General features: G+C 41.0%; 1 protein-coding gene across 4 annotated transcripts in view; it reads right to left on the reverse strand.

The window, feature by feature from the left end:
- NUP93 (nucleoporin 93) overlaps positions 1-26013 on the reverse strand; it is a 79259-nt gene that overhangs the window by 36735 nt on the left and 16511 nt on the right. Inside the window, exon 1 of one of the 4 annotated variants that reach the window (XM_054296174.1) lies at positions 6634-6769. The exons of the other annotated variants lie outside the window; for them this stretch is intronic. The gene's annotated coding sequence lies outside the window, so the exon portion shown is untranslated. Of the gene's footprint in view, positions 1-6633; positions 6770-26013 lie in introns of those variants that run through there. 4 annotated transcript variants of the gene reach the window in all.

Below are 26013 nucleotides of genomic sequence, written 5' to 3' on the forward strand. Positions count from 1 at the left end.
GCAGTGACCAGGTTTGAACACAGTCTTTAATCCGTGTTACAGAGTGAGCAGTAAGCAAATATTTACAAAGAGCTTGTGCTGCTGGTTAATGCCTGCAATGCAAAGATCTAGCACTCTTTTCTGTATTATTTTACTGGTTTAGACTGTTTGATCTGTGAAATTCATGCAGTTTTCACAGTAATCTTAAGATGGTATCCAGGAACATTGGATTTTGCTGTGTTGGATAAATATCATTATTCCTTCTAGCCATGACAGGAGAAACTCAAACTATTGAAAGAAACATTCCTTGGGAAAATCACAGATCAGCTCTAACATAAGCAGGGGCAGATGGTGCATGCTCTTTGACTCTTGCTGGGCCTGTTTGAATCTGGCAAGTGAAGATTGGAAATGTGTTGCTCAGACATACAGGCTTGAAGGGAAGAAATACAAACACCTCCCAGCACTCACTTCAGCCAGGACACCATCCATTAAGCATGGAAGGCATATACCAAACCATCAGTTAATACCAAACCATCCCCAGCACTGAGAGGCACCACCACATCCCACACCCCACCACAGTCCTCTAAAACACATCTGCAGCATGTGGCCAGCAAGGAGGGCTCAGGTATCTGCAGTGAACAGAAGCAAAATTTACCATGAAACATACAGGAAGCACAGCTTTATCATACTGGAAATGTCTAGAAAAATACCACTGCTCAGATTTCCTGCAGGAATATTGTGCCAGGCACTCAGCAGCGCCAAAATCAAACTCTCTGCTATGTGGCACTGCTTGTTCCATGTATAAATGGAGATCATCACTGCTGGCAAGAAACAGGACTCCACTTAATTTTAGCTTCTTCTAATGCAACACAGGATGCTCAGTGAGTTCATGCACTATGAGATTTCAGTATTTCATTTAAAACTGTACTTACACGTGGCTTAACTCTTGACATAACATGAAAACTCATTGCAGTGTTCCTGCATACTTTAGATTTTTTTAAAATATGTCAGACATTTCCAAGATTTAACAAATCCAAGTGCAATTAAAATGAGTGAAGTAGGACATGAGTTTTAGAAAACATCACAATGTATCAACCATTGCAATAGATATAATTTATGTACTGCTTACACAGCATACCTAATTACTAAAATATTAGTAATTATCCATACTATTTGTTCTGTCTTTCTTCTCCATCACAGTGAAACCAACAGAACTTCAATTACACAAGTTAGTTTCTCATTCTCAGGCTCTAAAAATGGTTGCCCTGTCATGTAGGGCTGCACAGCACATGCAAATGCTGTAAGTTTTTGTAAGTTTTTTTCAAAGTCACTAAGACTTTAATGGCATAAGACTAAGATAATACATTTCTTAATCCAAAATTTTGCAGCAAAGTTGATTAGAATGAAGTTCTCTTTCACATAAAATCACCAGCCTCCACTGCACAGATAATTTTTGACAGCAATTGTTAATGCAACACAAAAGTAATACAAACAACAGTGCTACTTTCTCTAGTCACTCTGTCTTTCTCCCCAAGCATATACTCATTTTCCTTCTCCCTGTGATATAACTGGGAGTGGTTCAACAACAATCCCAAGTCCTATCAAGGTATAAAGCACTAAGGAGAGCTGTGCAATAACAAAACAAAGTCTAAAACAGTCCTAACCTGCTGAGAGGTCTTGCAAAGAACAGGATGAGTAACAATGAAAAAAAATCTAGAACTAGAAAGACATTACCATCTTTACATTCCTGAATATTTTTATCAGGAATATAAATATCTTTGTGTTTTATTAAATCAATAAACATTTAAAATTAGAAAGAAGGTAGAGAGACTCTTGCCAGTCAACTGTGGCAGCAGGACTCTACATTAATCTAGAAGGATCTTGTTCAGCTGGTACATTACACCTGAAAACACCTCAGATGGCGTTTCTGTTTGTCTTAATCAAGACAAAGAAACCAAAATGTCACAAAGGCAATTAAACACAGTGCTACCTCACTTGGAATTACGACTTCTTGAGTGAGGGAATCTCTCCACACAGATCAGGCCAGCAGGAGCAGCAGCAGGGCTCACGGAAAGCCCAACTCCTGTGGCACCGGCATCGGCACAGAGCGAACAGACCACGCAGTCTGAAACCTGAGCTCATTCATCAAGTTTCCAAATATATGGCTACCTGTTTTTCTTGACATTTTTGAAGGGGATCAAGAGGGATGACCTTAGTGTGGGGCTTTGCTCAGTGCTATGGTGAGTGGCTACAGCCTCTCCCCAGTCCTTGCATTACGAACTTGAATAAAAGATACAAGCCTACAAAAATCACAAACGCATCAAGAGATCCACAATCAAAACTCAAGGCTTTGCCTCTTTTTTGGAATTTAAGTAAATTAAATTATGAGATAATTCCAGTGGGCTTGAGATCCACAATGCACCCCCATAGTAAAAATTTTTATACAATGCAAACAAAGATAAGTTCTGATCATCCACTACAATAAGCCGCTATACCCGCCTCTCCGGTATCATGTTTTTTAAGGGAGTACTGTGAAAAAACCTACAGATTTAAATGATTTAATACCTTCCCTGTACAGTCTTATCTGAGGCTGTAATGTAATACCTCTTGCTGGAAACATGCTCTCATCAGGCAGAACGCCCTCAAATCAAGCCATCGAAACCAATTTCACTGATGACGCCATTTTCTTATTTCTTTCGCTGCCATTTTAGCATCGTGGTTACTCCACATTTCCTCCAGAAGTAGCTGTGCATTCTCCCTGCTCTAAGAGGAAACCATGCTCGAATAACACGGTGACAAATGAAACCTGTATGCTGAATTTCTGCCCGTGTCACGTCCCTGCATGGCAGGGGCAGGGGCGAAGCACAGTTGTCACTGCAGACCACACCTCAATTCCCTGTACCGGGAACTGGTGAGGAGTCTCCTAAGAAGGTGCAAGCTGAGGAAGCAGCCACTGGAAATCCACGGGCACCACAGGAAAAACTGATACAACTGAGGAAAGAGGAGTGTCCACCTCTGTATTTCTCTGAGCCCCACAGAAAACACTGGCTAGTAAGGGAGTAGTTTGAAAAGAGAAGCAAAAGGCATAAAGGAGGCACACAGATAAGCTTGCAGTGTCTGCTGTTGGACTAACTGTGTATTAGCATTAACATATAGGCAACCACAAAAACCCACTTAACCTGGCAGCAGAAAATTCATTTCTCAGTATCACATCCAAAAGCCAAACAGTCACTTCAATCAATCATAAAGTATTCCTTATCCCAAAATGACATTTCTGATGGATCATCAGCAAGAGGGGCAAATTATTAAACAATCCTGCTACTCATTAACACCCAGCCGCCTCTAATTAATTTCTAAAAATTTTATTGCAGTCCTTCAGTCCCCCCCATCCCTTGCCCCTTGCTAAGTGCCTCATCCTTCTGCTTGTCTGACTGGGAACGTGTAACCTTGCTGTTTGCGAGAAACACGGATGCTCTCAGGATTTTTTGAAAACCAAAACATGACTGATATTTCCCCATGTCTTCCTCCACAATTTTAAATGAGTTGAAACAGTTAAATGCCTTCAAGTTAGTCTGAAATGGTAGGTAAAAAAACAGTAATGAAAAAATCAGTTGTCTTTACCTCCTCTGGATTCAAGTAGTGAGCCTGGCAGCATTGAATCTGACACTGTCCCCGTTCTCAGGCTGACTCAAGTGGAAAGATTTCGGCTGCTGTGCCCCCATCCCACAGCTGAAAGCCTGCATACCAACTCCCTGAACGCTCCTGAGGAGCATGAGTTATCTTTCTGCTCCATGAAAAGAAAAGCCAAGCAGCATCTTTCAGCCTCCATCTGCATTTCAGACAGAAAGCGAGGCAGGCGGCGAACGCTCATTGCCTCAAAGGGACAACGCCTGCTTCAGACATCAAAATCCTGTCGGGGCTGGAAATGCGACAGCCAAGTTACACCGGGATGCACATCCTGAACCAGCAGAGGTGGCTTACCCCAGTGCTGGACCTCCAGAAAAGGGTTCCTATAACATTTCTACTGCAGTTTGAAGTCTCTCAGAAAAACCCATAAAGGGGAAGAACATCTTTCCCAAGTTAAATTTACTTTATTTTGCTGATAGTGGCTAACATGACAAAGAGACAAGATTACATTCACTGTAGTGTGAAGAACGCAGGCTTTTTTTTTTAATACACACTGGGATGTCAAGAAAATGTGCAAATTTGAAGTTCAACCTCTTAAATAACATGAGATGATTTGGCAAAATCATCCACCTGAGTTAAAAAAAAATAAACCCAAGTTAGCTACCCCATTCTTCCTCAGTATTTGTAAATAAATCATAGCTACTTTGTTCACCTAATAGCTATTTTCAACATAACACTTTATCCCCTAGGACAAATATAAATATTTTACTGACAGTGAAAGCAAGCAATTTGGAGTTCATACATGTCACGATATCTTTAAATCCTCAATTTAAACACGCCATGGTCTTTAGAAATGGTTTTTCTTTACGACATTACCGATACATTTCGCAAAGTTAATTTTTTAAATTACATATGAATTATTAATTACAGATCATTAAACTAAGAAACAGAAGTCTAGAATATGCCTGTTATAATTATACAACTTATATTTTAAAATGTTAGACATTAAAGGGCTCAGAGAGAAAAGCATACACTCAAATTCTCTGCTGCAAAAAATATGTTACAATAAACACTTTATCCTTTTTCAGCTTTTTTCTCCTATTGTGTAATAAACCCAAGGTTTAAACTTTCCAGACTTGGGGCATGAGGCCGGTGTGCTGAGGATACACCACAGACAATAGGTTTCCATTTTTCTCCTCTGGCTGTACTCCACCCTGGCTAAGGAACTGTCTAGCAGTGCATGCCTTTATTTGCGCCTTGCATTAACAAGGCACACAAGCTTTCGGACTTTAATGTAAATTAAATGTCAAGTGCAGATGCTGCCAACAGATATCACGGAAAACCCTGCTATAAGAGACCTACAGCTAATTATTCTTTACAGTGGCTCAGTCATTTTTTCATACATTAATTTATGGAGCTTAGTTGGAGTCTGTCTCCCACCCACTTCAAACAAAGGAAAATAATTTGCCACACTGTACTAACTGCAAGGATAACTGAGCTGTCTCCCATACGGGGTCAGTGGGGATGGGATGGTTTCCTGCATGTTTTTACACAGGCAAACCACACATTTAATTGTCCTTTACTTGATTTTTTGCGGAGCTGCTTTGTGGAAAAAGCCCTCTTTGCACATATAATCTGATTGGAGAGAGGCAACTTTTTGGCCATGCTACGCCACTGTTCCACATCTTCCCTCTGAGCATTTCTCAGCTGATAAAAGGAAGAGTGCAGAACATGGCACACAGGCAGCTTAATATTTGGGGAGGGAGCCCCAAAGGGGGCAAGTCACTCTACTGCAGGAGCCCAGGTGCCATCCCAGCACAGTATGTTTTATTAAACTGCTTCCTTCCATATACAAAAATAGAACTGAATTAAAAGGAGAAAAATCAACCCACCCTGTACTTTTGTCCCCATACCAAAGCCAAGCAGAGCTCCGGGTTTCATGCTGCCTTTAAGTCCCCAGATCTGAAAGTATTAAATGAGCTGCCACCCACCCAGCTAGTCATGACCAACACATTTATATAAAATGTTAATTCCCTGACTGCTTCCCTTTACTATGACTTGACTGGATTAACCCTTTTCATAATGTATCCTATTCACTTGAACGAGAGGTGGGACCTAGGCTACAAACTCCAGTTGACTAAGCAAATATGCTTCACTACCTCATTTAAGAAATTAACAAAAAAGAAGCAAATCTCCACATATCTTCATTTGCTTTGAAAGAATAGAAATATTTTCTCTCTTATTTTTGTCTTACATTTGAAATCCTTACTTCAAAATAAGATTATCCTTACTTCAAAATAAGATTCAAGAAAGTTTAACGTGTCTTCTAAATAAATCATAAGTGCACATGTAAGAACAGGGGAAACAGAATGGACCAACATCTCTGCACCACAATGAAAAGCAGGAGAAAAAAAAATCATAATAATGTAGCATCTTTATTTTCTGTTTAAAATACTTCCATAGACTTTTCATAGCCTAGGGAAGAGAAATCAGGAATAAAGGCATTCAGAAAGTTATGCTACTGTATTTCTGCTTAAATGAAAAGCAAAGTCAGCAATGTCAAGAGGGTCTTTAAAAAGGCAACACAAATGAAACCCAAAGCAGACGCTGGACTGCCCCACCCAACAGCTGCTCTAGCGAAGAACACTGGAAGGTAGAGGCACAGACCTTCCCATTTCTTTTCTGTGAGCAAAGGACCTTTTCTCTAAAACTACCCACCTGTTCTCTTTCATTACTCTCTTACAAATTAAAACAACCTGCAGCAACAGTACAAAGAAAAACCGCCATAAAAGACACCTGAAGGAAAACTCTCTCTTATCAAAGCAAGCTTTTTACCCTCATTTTATATATTTTAAAAGACACATTCCTACCTGTAGATTTCAGTACTGAGGAGTTACAAACCTGTTAATGCTGGCTGTTAACTGCCACACTTCAGCTGCCTGATATTTAGGCTTACACAGCTGTATCTATCTCTATTAATGTTCAAGTATTCTCATCTTAAAAAAAAAATATATATATAAATCAAACCTGCAAGTCCTGAAATGGCTGAGACAGTCAAGAGTCCAGCAAGACAATAAGAAAGCAGCTGCTTTCCACGGCTGAACACCACTGCCTGTAAAGCATCTATATATTTTTTTCCAGTGGTGCTTTATTCAAATTCTAGGAAAAGCATCAGTCTGAAACCAGTAACCGATGGGAGTAACAGTTTATAGGTTACAGAAGGATATTTTATTGTTAACGGACTGTACCATGTAGGAATTAGGAAGGGGTGAGGCGGCAGGCAGGCAAGAGGAGAGAGATGCTACTATTTTTTTTTCCCCGAGCCGCTGCAATTACCCTGATGTGAATTTTTGATGACTTCCGACATATTGCATGGTTAATAATCGTTTCAGCTGTCATGTTTGGTTAATGTGGAAAATGCATTTGCTGCATTGTGATGCAGCACTCCAGCCACAGATTGTAACACCAGTTGTGAAGCTATTCCCTTAACTGAGCTGCATGAATTTGCACATACCATGAGGCTGAAATAAATGGTAGTTTGATTTTTATACAGCAACTGAAAGCTTCTGCCATTTTCGACCTGCAGAGCTGTTGGTACAACTTGTACAGGCAGATAATTTTACTGCATATTAATTGCTGTTGATGCTCTTTAAAGGGGAGCTTTGATTCTCCATTGTTTTGCTGTGTTTGGTTATTTAGCAGTTAAAAGACTGAGATACTATTTATGTTAAACATCGCACATTTTTGTAGCTTTACACAGGTTATTTAATTGTAAGCACATATACATCAATGAAACTGGCAGCACTACAGAAATGCAGCCTTGTTATTCATAAAGGCTCAACCTACTTCTTCCTCCACATGATATTTAAGAGTGTGTGTATATATATAACCTTGTCTTACAAATGATTGCACATGAGGTGTGAAAATCAAATGATTGCACGTGAGGGGTGAAAATATGCTGCTTACAATCAAATAAAGAGTATTTTATTTGCAAAGTACCACTTCTTCACCTACACTTTAAACATCAAACGGAAAAGTATAAGGTTACATAAATACTCGTGTGTGCCTTTCACTGTGACCAAGAGAAAAACAATGCTGCAAGCAATCATGCAATTACAAGAGATGTAAAACAGCAGAGATGAAACCATGCTAAGAGCCAGTCACCCGATGATTAAAGTCAGGCCAGTGTATTCCAGCAGTCAGGTGATGGTGCCATCATTACAGTGCAGAAAGCCACGGAAAAATCGAGAAACAGACCACCCCCATCTTCAAGAAAAAAAAATTAGAAGCACCAAAGGAATAAAGAATGCACTTGCTAATATGCCAAACGTACTACCATGAAAAAGCATTTCACAGAATGTGTGTGTAACACTATCGGGAAGTTACTGCCACAGGTCCCAAGTGCACATTTAACCCATGGTGCCAACCCAGTTCCAGTCTGCAAACTGCTGGTGGCACTCCTAAATTCAAAGTTCATTCTTTTTAAATTCCAGAACAACAGCCCTGCTGCCACATCACTTCATTTCACAGTTCAGTAATTCTGCTCACAAATGCACATCTTCAATTTGCAAACACACACATGCAAAAAAAAAAATCCAGACTTGGGATGTCTGCGTTTAACAAAGAACAAAAAGCTATCAGGAGAATGTTTTACTGTGCATGAACACTGACATACCTACAGAATCACCACCAATTCATTCTTTCCACTTCTGTTTAAATTAAAACACTGCAATGTCTATGAAATATCAGAAAATATGGTGCAGGACATTTTATATTGAAAAAACAGGAGTCTCTGAATTAACATTGTACTCTCTGGTTTGGGAGCAATTCCCATTAACAGGGTTATGTCTGCAGAAGGTGCTCTGTGGCTCAGGCTCACCTACCCCAAAGGCATCGATGCACCTTGCACAATTCAGAATTTTGCAGGTGGCAGAGTAATCTCTTAGTGTGTTTTGGCTTTGAAATCAACAAACTTTATCTTAAAGGTGATTTTCCTCAAGTGACTGCAAGGAGCAATCCCTCCCTGCCTGTGATCAAATCAGCACTGAATATCTCTCACCAGGCATTTCATGAGTGGAGAAGACAGGTCTGAATCCAACATTCTTGGAGGAAAACTGCAGTCAGTTGTATTGCAGGGAAAATTATTGATCACAACCAGCTACACCCCATAGGGCAGGCAAAGTCCCTTTTGGGAGAGGAAGGTTAATACATTTGCAGGGATAATTTAACTCTGGCATTCCTCCTGCATTTCTGAGCATCCATGTCTGGCACCATCGCCGCTGCTGGCCTTGCTTCAGTAACTTGCCACTCACCTCACACACATTGCTCTGGTTTTGATGGCTTCTCCCCCTACTCACCTCTGGTCTGCATAACCCACTAGAGGTGCAGAGACAGAAGCACCAAGGATACACAGAGCTTTTGCTTCCTAGCCAAACTCTGAAACAGGTAAAGGTACCTGGAGGGACAGTCGACTCTTTAGGACAGACAGCAGCCCCCAAGGGATTTCAGCAGCACAATCACCCATCTGGAGCTGCTAGCCACAACTTTAAAGATGCTGCTTTTCTCAAGAGACATTATCTGTTATTTTCTGGCGATACAATGCTACTGCAGAAGCTCCTTGCAATTGCAGCTCTGTGCTTTACAATCAGAACAATTGTATATCTGTATTTTGTTTTACATATTGCATTAACAGGGAAAGCCTTCCCGGTGCAGCTCAGCACAGCACTGTCTCCCATTACCTATGGATTTCTTAAAGCAACAGCTTTGAAGGATGTTAACAGAAACTGCCCACCCCAAATGGCTGTTAGTGTAAACAACTGTGAGTGCTAACCCAGCTAAGATGTCGGAGCTGCTATCTGTTCCACTGGCAATCAATTTAGTGGAGCGTTCAGTCAGCTCACGCATCAATCACTTCTGCACTCTGATGTGACTGTGGGAGGAGAAGAAGGAAAACTACTGTTCAGGGCTGCTGGGCCCCAGCTAAGGAAAACTGCAAAAGTCTTCCTTCAGAGTGGAAAGCATCATCTCTCTAAGAGAATGACAACGCAGAGAGAACACAGAAGCCACTGGAGTAAGAATACCCCTCTCTGGGTCACGATCATTCCCCTCACTATTTCTGGGTGTTTGCAATGACCTCCTGCCTTGCTAGGTAAAGCTTCATCTCTGGAGTGAAGGAGATTCCTTCATCACAGCTACAAAAAAATCAAAAGATACAATAACCCTTACCTTAAAAAAAAAAAGTCAAAACCACCAATAAACCATAAAACATGGTAGCCTGCAATCAATGATATGATCTCCTTTTCTTTCAGTCTTGGACTGGACAGGGATAAGGTGGAGAAGAGGACCAGCATCCCTGGATCTGCTCCTGTATTAGTGCTGTTTTGAAGCTCCACAGTTTCAATGTCTGCCATTGCTGGTGAGCATTAGCCAGCAAAATTGAGAAACACTGCTGGCAGTGAGTTGTAACAGTGATAGCTCCTTCCCAAAATTTCTTCTCTGCTTAATCCAGCAGTGTAGCAGCAGCAGCAAATACTGCACTGTCATACTGGCTCTGGAGAAAGCCTTAAAGCATTAGCTGGTCCTCTCTGCAAGGCCAGCAGGGTGATTATCCAGCATTAATGACAGGCGAGGTCTCTTCCTCTGTCCTCAGCTCTGCACACTCATCCCACCCCTTCAGAGGGATGCAGAAAGAACAGCCAGAGAGTTCAGGAGTCCAATCCAAGCAGGTTGTGGTGAAGAGAAGAGGAAGAAAATCCAGGCTAACATTTCAACATCAATATGGTTATACTCGCACACAAGCACAGCAGAGCAAAAAGTCAGGTTGAGTGTATCATGATGCTACTGGCCTGCCTAGCAAGGAATTTGGGCTTTGTTGCAACGGGCTAACTTACAGGGACTAAGACAAATGAGCCATCCAGAATCAAAACAAAAACAAGAACAGGGCAGTGACCAGCTCCAGTAACATCCAGTATCATCATGACAGGAGCCATCCTCCCCCAGGGGAAAAACCACCGACGCACTCACTGGGAGTTGCTGGCTTGTTAGAGAGCTCAAAGGACACCTGAGTTTCAACACAGCTTTAGAACTCAATTTCTACCAAACAAGAGGCAGGATGTAAAGGCAGAGAGCAGGAAACACCCCTGAGAGAACCGACTGAGGACCAGTGCTTTGTGTGACCAGGCAGATACAGGGGGAAGTGAAACAAATGCTGTAAAATGAGAAGAGTGCCGGTCCCGAGCAGAGGAGGGGTGGGGGGAGCCCAGCCAAGCAGAGAGGATTAGCACCAACACCGGCAGTGCTGTTACTGCCATCCACACCCCAATTAGCGGTATCATTTGTCAGGATGAATGGGGAACTTGCACTCAATTCGGCAATTTGACAGGGTGTCACTGAACTACCTCACGTCCATATTTATCCAAGAGGCAAGTGCAGGAACCAGTTTTAATTAGAGCCTGTTTGACAAAGAACCGAGGGTATTACCCATGCTCTCACCATCAAGCGATAATTGAGATGTAATCGTTTAAACAAAGAGCAACAAGTGTCCATTTACCCAAAGCCATTGTTAAATATCCACTAGGAGATTATTTTCAAAATTTTAATGTGCCATGAATATGCAAACCACTTTCCATCTTTAGCATTGAAAAGAATAATCACCTTTTAAAAAAACTCACACCACCAAAAACCACAACTGAAAGCCAAACAGCTATTTTGCAGCAGAATTTGAGGAGTGTTTTAAACATGCCAATGCTAATTTAACAGGAGGGGGGAGAGAAGTGATGGCTCTGCTTTGGGGCCATTAAACTCTGTCTGGAAAGCCCTCTTTTGTACAGCATTAGCCTGCTGTAAGTCTGTAATTATGAGGAGAATGTGTTAATTTTTAATTCAGATTGCTAACCCCTTTTTTATGTACAAACCCTGCATGTCAATCCCTCTTGCAGATGACTGTAAGCACCGACATGACCAAATTCAGCCCTCGGTGGTAAAAGCACACTCTCCCTGGGAGGTTTGGCACCGTGCTTTGGAAAGCAGCTCAACCTCGTAGTGAAATAGCTCTTTTATAAAACTGTCACCTCAGCATCGTGGCAAGCAAATCCTCTCGACCCACAGCCTATTAAACCAGAACCATATGGCCGCTGATATTCACACCTTCGTTTCAGCATTCTTCTGTCTGGCTACTGAAATTCTAACACAGCTTCACAGGAAGCTGAATTCCCACGTCCCTCACATTCCCAAGCACAGGATGAGGAAGTTAACCTAACACTGCCTAGAGGCCCACACCAAGTTAATAGCTGTCAAACACTAAGCCCATCTTTCATCTCTTCTGACTCCTACTGATGCCAGCAATCCACGGAGGAACCTGACTTAAGAGCATGCTTTGACAAAGTCCAGCAATGAATTATTAACTCCAGCAGAAGCTGAAAGCATCAGCTAGGAGCAAACATGAGCTTTCTGTGATGATTAACCAGAATGCAATTATCAATGCTCCTGCTTCTCATAAAATATCCCCAAATTCCCCATCACATAAAGCCCAAAAGGCACCACACAGAAATGCACATCCACAAGCATGAAAGCAGAAACAATTCTGTGCTTTTACCATTTTTTTCTTCAGGGTTATAGTACCAGCTGTGAGTGGTCTGAGAGACAGCAATTATACATGGACTTGCAGTACTAACAGAAAAGTCAAATATGCAGAACCAAGACCATAATTTTAATTTCCACAGCAATTCAATCCATCTTGGACTGGATAAAACACAGTCACAGAAACCTGCCTGCAGATTCAGAACCATCCTTGGCCATGTTACATCACATAGCACAAGCTGTTTGCAGCTCAGGGCCTGACTGGGCACAGAGAAGCAGCTGTGGCTCCCAGCCTGCTCACCAATAGTAGACAGATGAAGATAGATGCAGTCACCCCTTATGATGATGAGTGCTACACAAAAGGGCAGCCCAGCCTCCTTCTGAAATGCACGGGCTCACCTTGCCAGCTGGGTGTAAGATATGGGGCTCCAGCACCATTCCCACATTCAGGAAGAAGAACTTGCTCAATTCTCTGCCAAAGGAATCCAGACAGCCCCCCATATTAAACCACAAGGTGCCAAGAGGTAATGAACACTAGTAATGGACCTAAAAATACCTGCTGAATCCCAGAATGCAAAGGATGCTTGCTTGGAATGGGGTGCCATGCCATTCTGAAATTAGCAGTGAAAAGCCAGGATGAAGACAATATTTTAGGTTTTTCTTAGATGAGAAGCTAAATTTGCACTTTTCCTTTAATTACAGCTACCAGCTCTGAAGAAAGTGGCACTAGAACTGCTGGCCAGCATGGGAAATGAGCACCCACAAGCACACAGGTTAAAGTGAACAATAGCAGTTGTATGGCTGCTTTGTAACATCATCCTTGCATTTCTCATAGTGAAAGTACAACTGAAATCAGTACTGGCATCTCAACAGGCTTAATTAGAAGTCAGGTCTACTCTATTCAGGTCTTTATAGTGTGCTCATTACATTAATATCCAAGGGCCTTCCAGTCCTAAGTGACATGACTAACATCTGTCAGCGTTGTTTGTTCTCCTCTCCATTTCCTGGAGCAGTGGAAACAGTGTTCAAGCAGATCACAGAACACCCAGAGACTGGGAAGGGAGATTCCTTGAGCCCTGGCTCACACAGAGCATGGCCATGTCTGCTTGGTTAATGGTTTTATATCATAGTCATCAGCAGAATGATTAAGCAGCTACACATTTTAAAACCACCAGGTCTCCTCCCAGCAGCATTTCCATGCAGGATTGACATGATTGGTAGACAAACAAAAATCTGTCCTTTGTGGACCAAATTAAGTCATTTGGAGTTTGATCATTTCATTTCTCTGCCTGAATCTCCCTGCCTTGTCATCTTACATTAGATAATGCTGAGGATACCATTTCCAGCAGAGGAAATAAAAGCATCCATCTGTTGAATTTGACTAAAAGGCACAACAAAGGTATGAACAGCTTATCCTACCCTTAAATCCCTTACAAAACACAAATCTTAAAAGCTAAAGGGGTTTCACCTGGCCATCAAAACTAAAAGACTGAAGTCAGTAATTATTACTTTTGTGCTCACATGCCTTTCACCTTTCACAATGATTATCCATCTATAAATCTCTATCCTTCTCATGCTGAAAAGTACTTATGTCACCATTTCTCCCGAGTTATAACCCAGTAATTCTTTGCCAAGACATTGTGAGGACACCAAGATAGCCAGAGAATGGGAAGAGCTAGAAGGAAAAGAAATGTGAGGGATCAAATCTTAGACTCAAGATGAAGGATTGGCAATGCTATGTGCCACAAGGTCAGCTAGCTGGAGCTGGGCAGATGCTTCTAGTAAAAGCAAATATCTAGAGAAAGGTCAAACTCAAGAATATAAACTTGGTAGAGACTGGGAAACAATGGGCTGCAGGGGATGAGACTCACCACCACCTTCTCCTCATTTGTCCATGCAAACCTCCAAAAGTGAAGGTAACAGAAGCCCACTGGAACTGAGTCACCAGCTGCTAGATCAGGAGAAAAGCAAGGACTCATTCCAGGCGAGTGAGGGGAATGCACAGAGCTTTCATTTAATGCAATGTACATAGCCATACAAAATGGGGATTAGTCTTTCACAAAAAAAGAACAACCTTTTCAAGTGTATAGATAAAGAGACTCTCAGGAAGGGACAGAGGCTGACTCAGAAAACTATTAAAAGGACAAAGTGACTGTCAAATAGAGGTCACTAGTTCAAACATGAACTAGATCAGTAGTGGCCAAGACTAAAGCATCTAAAGACTGATTAGTGGTGTAAACAAAAATGTCTTTATAATCTTACTTGAGCTCCTGCTACACAGGAGCCCATACTGCAAGATCCATGCAGAAAGCAATGCAGAATTTACTTTTTGTCCAATCCCAGAGGAACAGCCAGAGCTTAGGTGGGTACCCAGAAACAAAGTGCCTGCCCCTAGTCAATGCAGAAGTGAGACAGGCACTGCTGCATCTACTTAAAATGGCTGAGTTATTCATTCTGGTTATGATACCCTACCACAGTGTGCTTACATGTTTGTTGGTGGATTCATATTATCAGATATTGCACTGAACAACACCCACATAGCATCTATAAACAAGCATTAAGATCACATTGCAGGTTTCCGGTACTGTTTCGTCAGAGAATTTTCCTGTGAAAATACTTTGCTGATTCACTAATGTCATACAACTTCTATATTCATGAAAAACAGACCACCAAATGTCATTCATCCTCTCCCCAACACAGCTCAGAAGAGGCTCCAGCTATCCCTAGAGATCTTGCAGCACTGCAGACTCAGATGTATATTATGGGAAGCCTTACTGCAGAACATCCTTCCAGAGGACACCCAAAGAGGGCAGACAGGATTCCAAAACATACATTTCAGTAATGAAAAGCACTAAACACACAGTGTTTACCACTCAGGAGGTACATCCAGTAATGCAGCTGCTTTAACTTTGGCCATCAAGCACAACTTGTGTGTCTCCCACCTAGCTTGACAGGGAATCAGAGCTCTGCCACCACACCATGCTGTGAAACACAGACATCCAGTGCAGCATCATCCTCCTCACTCCTACTGGGCACTGTAACTGAGAGTGCAGGGGGGGCTGTGTCCAACCACTGTATTTAGAGGTGGGGTTGTATGAAATCATTCTTCTCCTACTATTAAGCAAACACTTCCTTATGGAACTGCAGTTTAAGTAGCACAGTCATCATTACATACATCAATGCATACTTTTATATAAAAATATCTGTTGTAATTAATTTATGATATAGCATATTATTCATGTACTATTACTGAACTAGGATCCTGCAAATAACATTAATTCCTATTATAATTCCTGTGTCTATTTATTGGAAGCAAGGACATGCTGGAGGCAAAGATAGAGAAGACTTGATTTCCTTTTTAAAGAAAACTTTTATTAATGTTTATTCTAAACAAGATCCTCCAGCTGCTGAAGTTTAATACCACCCAAAATGCATTTTCCCTAGGGTCCTCCATTATCAGCAAGGGCCTTTCTTGCAAGATGAATCTTTCAAGAGATTTCTTTGCTATCCAATTTGGGAGACTTAGGCACACAGCATTCAAGGAATGCAAGCAAATCCTGCCCCTTCCAGGCCTTCTGGGGCACCTATTAATTTAACCTCCTGTAGAGAGGGAATTTATCATCTCTTCCTATTGCCAGTATCTAAAAAAGTAGAACAGAACAACTGAAATTGGCATTGCAATTATTGAAAGTCTATAGATAGTTGTTGCCATAGTGTTAATTATTTTGCTATATGGTAATGTCCTTTCTTTTCTACCTTTTAAAGCTGAACTCTGAAAAAGTCAGGTAAGCTGGGACCATGTCACATAAGAGTCCATGGAAAGAGAGTACAAATGATTAGATATTATAGTGTACTCCACACAAAGATGAGCTGAAAATCTGAAATAGCTTGTTATGTTCTCTCTTTCCCACTTAGAATGAAAGAGAAGAGACTAATTTCCAAACTGCTTCATCATCTGCCACCCAAACTCAAAATTTTGAAAAAAATCACCATGAAATTTCATAGACCAACCACAGTAATTGAATGGATATGAACTGCATAGGGAAGAAAAAAAAAAAAACTTGAAAGTTTTTTTCCATCATCTTTGTATGTTTTGGAAAGATGGTGAACAATAGTGATGGCCACTTCTGCACAGAAGTACCAGATTTGGCAGACCATTGAAACAGGGGATGGAGAAAGATCACTGGAGAAAAACAATAATCCCAAAATATGCCATGACATATAAAAAATCAGTTTTAACACAAATACCAGCACAAACTTCATCTTGATAATTATACCACTCAGACTGGTATTTGCTCAGAGATGGAGCAATTTCAACAACTTCCCAGTGAGAGAAAAACTTTTTTTTTTTTTTTTTTTTGCCAAAGTATCATAATAATTTCATTTAAAGTGGTGTACTCTTAACAGGAGAAATCCTACCTTACAAAACTTTATTATTTAATGGACAGCTGAAATGACAGGAAAAGGACTCTATCAAATCCTGACTATAAGTCTAAGTGAGAGAGATCAAATAACACTCAATACAGTAGCCAGAGGGCAAACTCTTGGCTCCTCACCTTTTGTCAAGTGTTTCCCCTCATACTTGGAAGTGCAGAAAGCTGTTTTGGTCTCCCTTAATTTCCAGTACTTCTAGCCACAGTGAAGTATTTACTATTTGTGTAATTACTGGTTTTCAGCGGGCCACAACAAACAGCAAAATTACCTGACAGAATCAGATAGCTGAAAATGTCATTTTCCACCAGAAATGTGGTCATGCCACCACCCAAGCCCACAGATATATATAGACCAAAACAAGCTTAATCTTTTCTGGTTTGTGAAGGTTTGTGTTTTATAAAAGGGAGAGATGACTCCTGAAGGAACCCTGGTTACCTGTGCCACAACAATTAAAAAGGAAAGGCTTGGGTAAAGGCTCACCACAGTGGCAAGTGATTCACAGCAATTTAAGGTTCTACCCTGTTTACCTCATCAATACAAGAAAGTCACCTCAATTAGCAGGACAGCTGCTTTCTACAGGATTATTCATGTGCAACAGCAATAGCATCAGGCCTTCCACACCCATCTGTCCAAAAGCTGATGTGGTCTTCTCTAGAAGCTGGACAACTGGCCACCAGCAGCATGAGCCTGAGACTCAAGCAGAAGGGACTAAGATCCCAGGAACTAAGCACAGATTACTTTTGGTGCTGCAGGAAGGAGAGGGCATGGCCCTCCTCACATCTGGAGAAGCATTACACAGTGACCACAACAGGCATCTTTTTATGAGTAGTGCTACTAACATGCAACACACTTGTGAAGCTATACAAATAAACTTTCCCCTAGAAAAAAAACAATAACTAGTTTAAAAATTAATAAATTAGAGCATTCCTTAATGTCTGTGAGCATCTCAGCAAATGTTGGGCATGTCAAAGATGAAAGGTGAAAAATACCAAGAGGCACAAACCTCAGAACATTAGGATTTCTCTCAGCCTCCCTCTGTCTTCTTTTCAGTGTCTCCTGCTTCCGAGGTTCAATTCAGTATGTGAAGTTGAACAAAAACAAAACAAGAAAACTGACAACTTGCCTATTTATCTTTTTTTTTTAATCCAAACCACATTAGTACTTTTAGATAGACAAATGATATTATAAATGTAGAACTTCAATATTCTGGCACCAAGCCACATTTTAATGGACATTCAAACACTAACTAAGGAAATGGTTGTGCATTAAGCCTATCAATAAGTCAACAATCAATACTTCAGTACTGCAGTAAAAATACAATGCACCCTTTATAACTACCACTGGCCTCATCCTTCTTTGTCAAGCTCAGCTCCTAATACAAAAATAAGGGTCCTGAAGCAAGAAATGAAGAACATACTATTTCACAGTCTTAAGCATTTATCTTAAAGTCTAGACCTAACTGGTCCTATGAACTGTACAGATTTTTGGTTTTTAAAACTGTGTTCTGATAGGGCAGAAGAGTCAGGAATAAAAGGACAAAAGTTCAGACACAAAATTAATCAAGCAGGTCAACAGGTAAGAGCAGCAAAATAAAGAAACCACAAACAGCAAAGCCCTCTGCAACTGCAAATCAGGAGCTGGTTCCAACTTATCTCCAAAAAGCATCTCAGTCAAAAGAAAACAAAAAAATCCCATCAAGCATACTAACATTTGTGTTTTAATCCAATTCATAGATTTTAATTGCCTGCACAACACCAGTCCTGCATAATCCTCAACATTTCCATCCTATCAGTTTGATCAAATCAAGCCAAAGGCAGCCTCTGCAGAGCATGAGTTTTGGACACCCTCTGGAAAGTGTGACCATCAGGCCATATTGCTCTGCAGTAGAACAAATGCTTTAAAATTTTAGTTAACTCTGGCTTCCCAGTCAGCACCATGGCCATAATGCTGAGCCACCACTATATTTCTTGAGAGTGGAAAAAACCCACAGTTTTTGGATGCTTGGAGCAGCTGTGTATGTCTGCAGAATGGTTCAGGGTATGCTTTACAGGAAGAAATGGTGGCAGACATTGATCCAATCCTGTGAAATGTGAATGTAAAAACAGGAAGACAAAAACAATCCAATTGATCATTTTTATCTCCACAGCCTAGAAAGCTCAGTACTGAAATGGAACTTCATCAAGGAATGGCTAAGCCAGCTTAATAGTTTGTGTAAACAAGCTAACTGAATTCTCCATTTTCTTCTCAGAGTCTGCAAATACACAGAGGGAAACAGAGAATGATTGTTTCAGAAATCCCTCCACACATCCCTCACGTCTATTTGCTAAAACCATCTTGCATCCCTGGTGTTTCAGCTATAAACAAGCACAGAGCATGGTTGGGAATTTGGAAAGACTTTTTGCTGATATTTTGAAGTCAGGACCTCTGCATCTTGAGGTTGAGCTCTGCAGAAGCAGCCAAGGCTGCAAGGCTGGCAGGCAAGGGGCAGGAATACCCAAGTGCTCACAGACCATGGAGCACCTGCCAGGGCACAGTCCATGCTCAGGAGCAAGGTGTGTGCCCAGCAACAGCCTAGGCCAGAGCTCTGACTATTAGGGTTTGCTACTTCAGTCACTCTCTCTACATCAGGCACATCCTAAATAATCCATCTGAGGTGAGAGTCACCACACTGCTAAATACTGCTGCATAAAATGATTCTGTTGGGCAGCAGGCAGTAAGCTGTATTGACTGAACTTTTAGCCTACAACTCTGAACTGTCAGCTTAAAGGGTTTTTGCATGGCCACAATCCCAGCTCACAGCAGCAACTAAAAGCAGTCTTTGCACAATTTCAGCTCAGAAGTTGAAGATCTCCAGACCAGAGTGGTGACAGAAAAGGGTGTTTTCAGCAGAGCTGTCAGTGGACAGGTGTTTGTAGCACAGCTTCAGTTTCTCGTTTCGTGTGGGCAGAGGAGCTCTGCTGACAGTCTCTACCACAGGGGCAGCCAAGGAATGCACTGTTTGGCACTGCCAAACTAGAAAACTCCTGATGGAAAGAAACAGCCTTATTTTTTCACAAGGTCTGGTGGTATCTGAGGGAATGCAAGTTGGAGGCCAGTTAAATGCTGCCCAATATTGATCAGGATTGTGAACAATAAAGAAGTCTGAGAAAACAGCAAAAAGGAAAACATCTGCATAAGCTTTCACTACAGAATCTCACAACCTTGTGAGAGCCAGTGGCAAGTGCAACTTTTAATTCTCAGATGAAGAAACTGATGCATAGGAAGGCATTTCTTGGATTCAAAGTCAAGCATAAAAATCATTACAAAAATTGGATCAAAATCCAGCTTTCCCAATTTCCTGCAATGAAAAGCAGCTGCCACAGAAGGCCATTTTCTAAGCAAATATATGCATCAGGGGGTGCCAGTCAGGCAAGGATCCAAAAACTCAAGGGTCAGGTGCTATTCAATATTTGAATCAGTACAATAAAACACTGCATAAATATTTAAACTGGCGCTCTTGCTCTAAAATACTCTTGGAACATATTTCAGCCACTTGCTTTCAAAGTTCATAACTGATATTCTCTTCTTTCTTCTGTCCTGTGCAACCTCTGAAAGAAAAACCCATTCCCTGTTCATCCACAACACATCTGACAGTGGTTTGCTGGTTTGATCTGCATGTGCTGCTTTCAGTCAGCAAGTACAAACAGATAAATCTCAAGTGCTGAAATCCTGTATCATTGGCTCTTTATGAGCTCTTGTTCTAAATCCATCCTCAGTTTCCCTGAAAAACACAAAACCTGAAACTCCAGAACACTCTCCATTGTTACATCTCATTTACAACCTCTGTCTTCAAAAGCTAATTGCTTGGGCTGCTTTTCAGTTGTTTCCACAGTGTGCTATAAAACAATGTAAGATGCAATTTGTCATTAGACACAAACTATGGAGGAGATACATTTGCTTAGATCTCAGTACAGATCAAGAAGTCAAAGGCCAAGGACAAAGGCATTTTGATATTCCACATGCAATTTAACCTCCCAATTGTTTTATCCAGTCATTAATGTAAGTTATGATCTTGTAGGGCAACATTTCCCCACTATCAATCACTATCTGTGCTGCCCAACCCAGCCCCTCCTTTTAAACTGTGTGACCTTCAATGAGCTGAAGTTGCTGTAACTGGAGGCAGAAGCCCAGCACAAGTGAGCTGCCAATAACCCACCTGGCTGCACCCTCTAACAATTCAGTACACTGAACTGCAGCTCTGCTGGAGATTCCCATCCTGACATCTCCACAGTTACACTCAATATTGATTTGCATGAACCTGCTCCTATCTCAGCCTTCATTTCCCTGTGCTTCTGTGCTAGGCCTGTCAAAGTACCTAAGCTTTGAAATGGCCGAAGTTTCTCTTGAAAATAAAGTTTAAAAGTCTTTTAAAAGATGTTTCAGTGACACATCCTAAGAATCACTAAATTTTTGTTGTAATAAACACATTAACTACTGGCCACAGAACTTTGACATTGCATCTGACTCCTGCAGAGTTTTGCTTCTACTGCTGGTAGCAACAGTTTGTTCAGCAGATGCTTCTAGTAGCACCTAGGCAAGTTGTTCAGAGATTAATAGCAAAAACAAACAAAAACCCAGACCCAAACCATACCCAAAAACCAAGGGACAAAAGACAGCTCTTTCAGTTTTGTTGGGCTATCAGAAGTAACAATTAACTAAAGCTTTGGTAGTAATGGAAATGGAAGCTCTGATGATTCCACGGGTAAGATTACTCTGATGGAATGTACCACAGAATATAAAAACACACTGAATTCATACAAACACTTCAAAAGGTAGTGCTATACTTAAATTATTTACACTCACAAGAGTCCAAAGGAATTAGCTGTGAGACTGTCAGTCTGAATAAGCAAGATTTGGCTGTGAAACTGTGCCTATCAATAAACTAACTCACTGCACTGATTTCACAAACAGTATTAGAAGGGCCAGTACTTCAGCCCTTCAGATCTGGCACTTGGCAGGGCCAGCAGCCTTACAAAAGCAGCATTGTTGTGTGACCATGTGGACGTGTCTCTGTCTGAGGAAGAAGTTGCCACCTGTGGTGCTGATATGGTGTCACTCCTGATTTGCTCTGGAAACTGCAAGTTCATTTTTTAAAAAGATAATTAGTCAATACTACACAGAAAGACAAATGATCCAGTGCTTTAACTGTAGCAAAGGGTTGTTTCAAGTTGTAAAAAACTTGAGTAAAACAAATCAATAAACTCAGAAGTTGTTAAAATCTGAGGTCCTGCCTACCCACTCTCTGTGCACAAATTCACATATTTAACAGAACTCCTTAGCTTCTCAATAAAGTGTATTGACTACCCATCCAGCTTACAAAAACAAATTGCAACACTCTGAAAAATTAACTGTGAAAGACACAAAAAGACCTTTTCTTTAGTTGCATGTGGTAGAGACTCTATTTCACTACATGCGTTTTCCATAAAGCAGAGAGGTAGCAGAGAGGTAGAGGATACTGGTCATGATAGTTTTCAATTTATCACTCTGGAACTTCAGTTAGGAAAAAGATGAGATCAGCAAGCCATTGCCTTTGACTCTAGTAAGAGCCTCACTAATGGGAAGGCACAGCCTGCAGCAGCAGGGACAACCAGATGGTAACTCCTGCACCAGGTGCAGTGCAACAGCAAGTCCAGCAAAAGCCACTTGCATTGTAACTGTGGCCATCCTTCTCCTCCTTCAGCATCTGACCTTCCAGTTTCAAAGTTTCCATGTTTTGTCTGGATGACCATAACCATCCAGCACATTTGCCACAAGACAAACACTGGTTTGCAAATGCCCAGTAAAAGGTGTGTTCCTTCCTGTGGATGACACCAACCAGGGGTGCTGAAGGCAAAAGGATCCACCTCAGATATCTGCATAAAATCAAATGATTTAGAAACTCCTTCAAGATGAACCTTCCCTGGATCCACAGGGGCACTTCCCACATGCAACATGTTCTGCTGAGCTGTCTCTGCAACATGAGTCCTTGAATTGTGCTTCCCACCTCCCTCTCTGAATATGTGGTTTCAAGCAGCATTTGTTGCCAGGATGCATTGCTAATACATAATATATTGGCTGGAAATTAGGATTTCATCTCAGAGAGAGAAAATGTTACAGCAGCTTCTTCAGAGGCAATGTATGCGGAAGAGTTTGAGGAAGAAATTTTCTAAGACAAACAGAGCAAACTTACAACCAAGAGAAGACAGATCTAGTGAAGACAAACAACTAAATTCTGCCCTTTAAGACAAACTGCAGATTCAACCCCCTGCAGGAAGGAGATCTGTTCTGTTATACTGCTGCAGAAGAATGTTATTTCTCAAAGTTTAGCTTTGGGTATTTATTATAGAAATAACTTCTGACTGATGAGCAAGACTCGCTTCTCTTTTCCTGATGATGCTTTGCAAAAGCCATTCAGTCCTGGCATTCCTGGGACTCACATGGAATGTTTCCTCCCCAAATCCAGCATCCCTAAATATCAGCAAGAACTATCCAGCCTTCAAAAACAAGCCCCAGTCTCTTCACACAGAGGACTGCCCTGCTGACTGGAGGACCCAGCATGCACCAGGAGGCAGGAAGGCCTGGAGAGTCCCAGCTGCCTTCTGACAGCTTTCAAGAGACACAGTGTGACACCCCTTACATCCTGGAAAGATTTCCCTGAGAGAAAATGTCAAAGCAAGGCAAAAGCAAATAGAGTAAATCAGAGGAAATAAGGAAAAAGGAAGAGAAAGCTAACAATTCTGCTCTAGTGACTAACAGGGATATAACTGAGTGACAAGTTACCATCAACTCTGACCCAAAGATTTCACACTACTAGTTGATGGGAATCATTTCCAGCTCAGTTACCCTCTGCTCCAGCAACAAGTCAGAGGAGGTGTCCACCTTGAGTGCTTATTTTCATAGTTCATTTAAAAAAAAAATCCAAAAAGCAAACCCAAAAATTTTCCTCTGACAAGGAAAACAAAAAAACAAGAGGACATTAGAAAAGGTAGAGAATAAGGCATCTAAGAATATGATACCACAGACAAACAACAAAACATTTAGCATAACTTAAGCTAATTATGCACAGCAATGTCATATACTTACCTTACCAGGAATTATGAAGCCAAAACATGAACCTCAAGTAAAACAGCAAAACAAAAATAAGAGAAGTGGTATTGATTCACTGTATCTGTTGAGTAATCAACGTTCTGACCATGAGCAATGAGCTGCAAATTTTCTGGATAAACCATTTTTAACCTTGGAAAAATTAAATCAAGATGGGGGGGGGGGGGGACTACAAGAAATATAGCAGGGTTAGATCTGTGAGAAACAAATGAAAAATCAGAGCACAGAGTTCAATTGTGTAATTCCACAGCGAGATGGATCTCAGCATCCAGCTTCCACTACAACTTAAAGATGGTCACCGTCTCATTTAGTCAAAACAATGGTGAGTCTTTTGACTACTGCTTTAGCACTTATTTCACATTCATTAAAACCTTCAGGATCTTCTATCTACTTAAAAGACAGAGTAAAAGGATTTAAATATGCCATTTTCTGCTACAAGCCTTGGGGCAGGAAAGAAATAATGAATGTTTCAGAGTTACTGTATGGTAACCATAGCAGGCAAAATCAATTACTGCTCAGAGGATCTGGAGATAACACACAAGTTTTATCATCTGTTTGAAACATGGTTTTGGTTTTGTTTGTTTTTTTTTTTCCTTCTGCATTTCCTCCCCCATTCTCTTCAGAAATTTCTTTTCTCATACATTAGAATCTGGCCCAAAGAATCCTACTGACTTGTGTTTAGAGATAAGGATTTGTCATGATACTGTACATTATTCCCACCCATGCACTCCCATTTATCTGAGATTAAAAGCAAATCCCTCACAGATTATTACTTCTGCCCTTCACACCGAGTTTGGCTACACCAAACATCATTATCAGAAAAACCAAACAAACTGGTGTTATCAACAACACTGTGCCAGCTGGACGGACACCCTCAAAAGAGAAACTGCAGGACACACTCAGGGAATTGTCAGAAGAACGTGACATGGTCTGGGAACACTTTTGGGATGAGTAACATTAAAAAAAGGAACCAAGTAAGAGCTGGTACTTTAAGTGAGGTGTTCTAGAAAGGGCAGATCTTGAAATCTGGTTGGTACAGGTCTGAACAAAAGGAAACAATGTCTGTGTAAATGATACCAAGCTCAAAACCAATAAAAGAAAATAAATTTTAACATAATCTGTAATTGGATTGTGGAGTTTACTGCCACAGGAAGATGGCAAGGCCAAAGCCATAATGGGATTAAGAACTGACTCAGTGCGTGTATGGATATTGACAGTACCTGGAGCTGAGTTAACACTGAAATTGTGGAAGGAAATATTATTCCTTGTGCTTCAGGATAACCAGTCTCTGACCACTAAGGAACAAGGTGAAGCCTAAAAGAGCAAGTTGATATCCCCATGGACATCTTTGTCAGTGTTTCTTCTCTGAGTTAGCTGAACAGAAGCATGTAAAGGCAGCCAAACAGATGTGCCCCAAATGCAATCTAAGAAATCAACGACGACAACTTTACTATCAGCTGATCCCATATCCCTGAATCAAGCCTAGGATAGACAACTGAAAGATTCAACAAGTTTAATAAAGGTTTAGTAAAGCTACTGAAACTAAGCACTGAGGTGTTCACCATTGCCTTTCCTCATTCATCAGCCTTTGAACAGCACTTGTGTGACACTGGCAAACCTCCCTTTGCTCCCTCAAAAACACCACATGTGACAAAACCTCTCTCCTCCTTCCTTCTCCATCCCACAGCAGAGACTGAAGAGAACACATAATCCAGAAATTTATGCTCAAAAAGTATAGTCCACAGAGACTTCCACTGCAGTCACACACCTAGCAACATGGTATTCCATTCCTCTATTATAAGTTATTTTAAAACTAAATCTTTCCAACCTTCTCAAGCCATTTTTACCAAGCAACAATCAACATGCTGTTCCACTTAATTTAAAAGATGCTCTGTTAGCTGTGGCTCATAATGCTGCATAAGCATTTTAGTACTTCTGTGGAGTACCATGCATCTTGTATGCTTACTGAGATACAAATAATGGAATTGTATAGAAAATTTCCAACTCATCTCCTTAAGCTTCTTTCAGTCACTTCCACATGCATGGAAGAACAATGAGACATCTCACAGTAACTGCTTTTTGTTTGAGCAGTTTAATATTTTAGCTCAAAGTAAACAAATAACTCTTTTGGACCCAAAATAGTGTCAAAGCAGAGACCTGAGTAAAGTGCTGGGAGGAGGTAATACATGAATTCAGAGCAGAGAAGCAAAGAGAATGAACACAACTGGAGTAAGAAAGAAAAAAAGAGTGGAAGAAAGATGAGAAATAAAGGAG

This window comes from Melozone crissalis, unplaced genomic scaffold, assembly GCF_028551555.1.
Source record: "Melozone crissalis strain CALT ecotype California unplaced genomic scaffold, PUWL_Pcris_2 ptg000007l_1, whole genome shotgun sequence".
Classification (NCBI taxonomy): domain Eukaryota; kingdom Metazoa; phylum Chordata; class Aves; order Passeriformes; family Passerellidae; genus Melozone; species Melozone crissalis.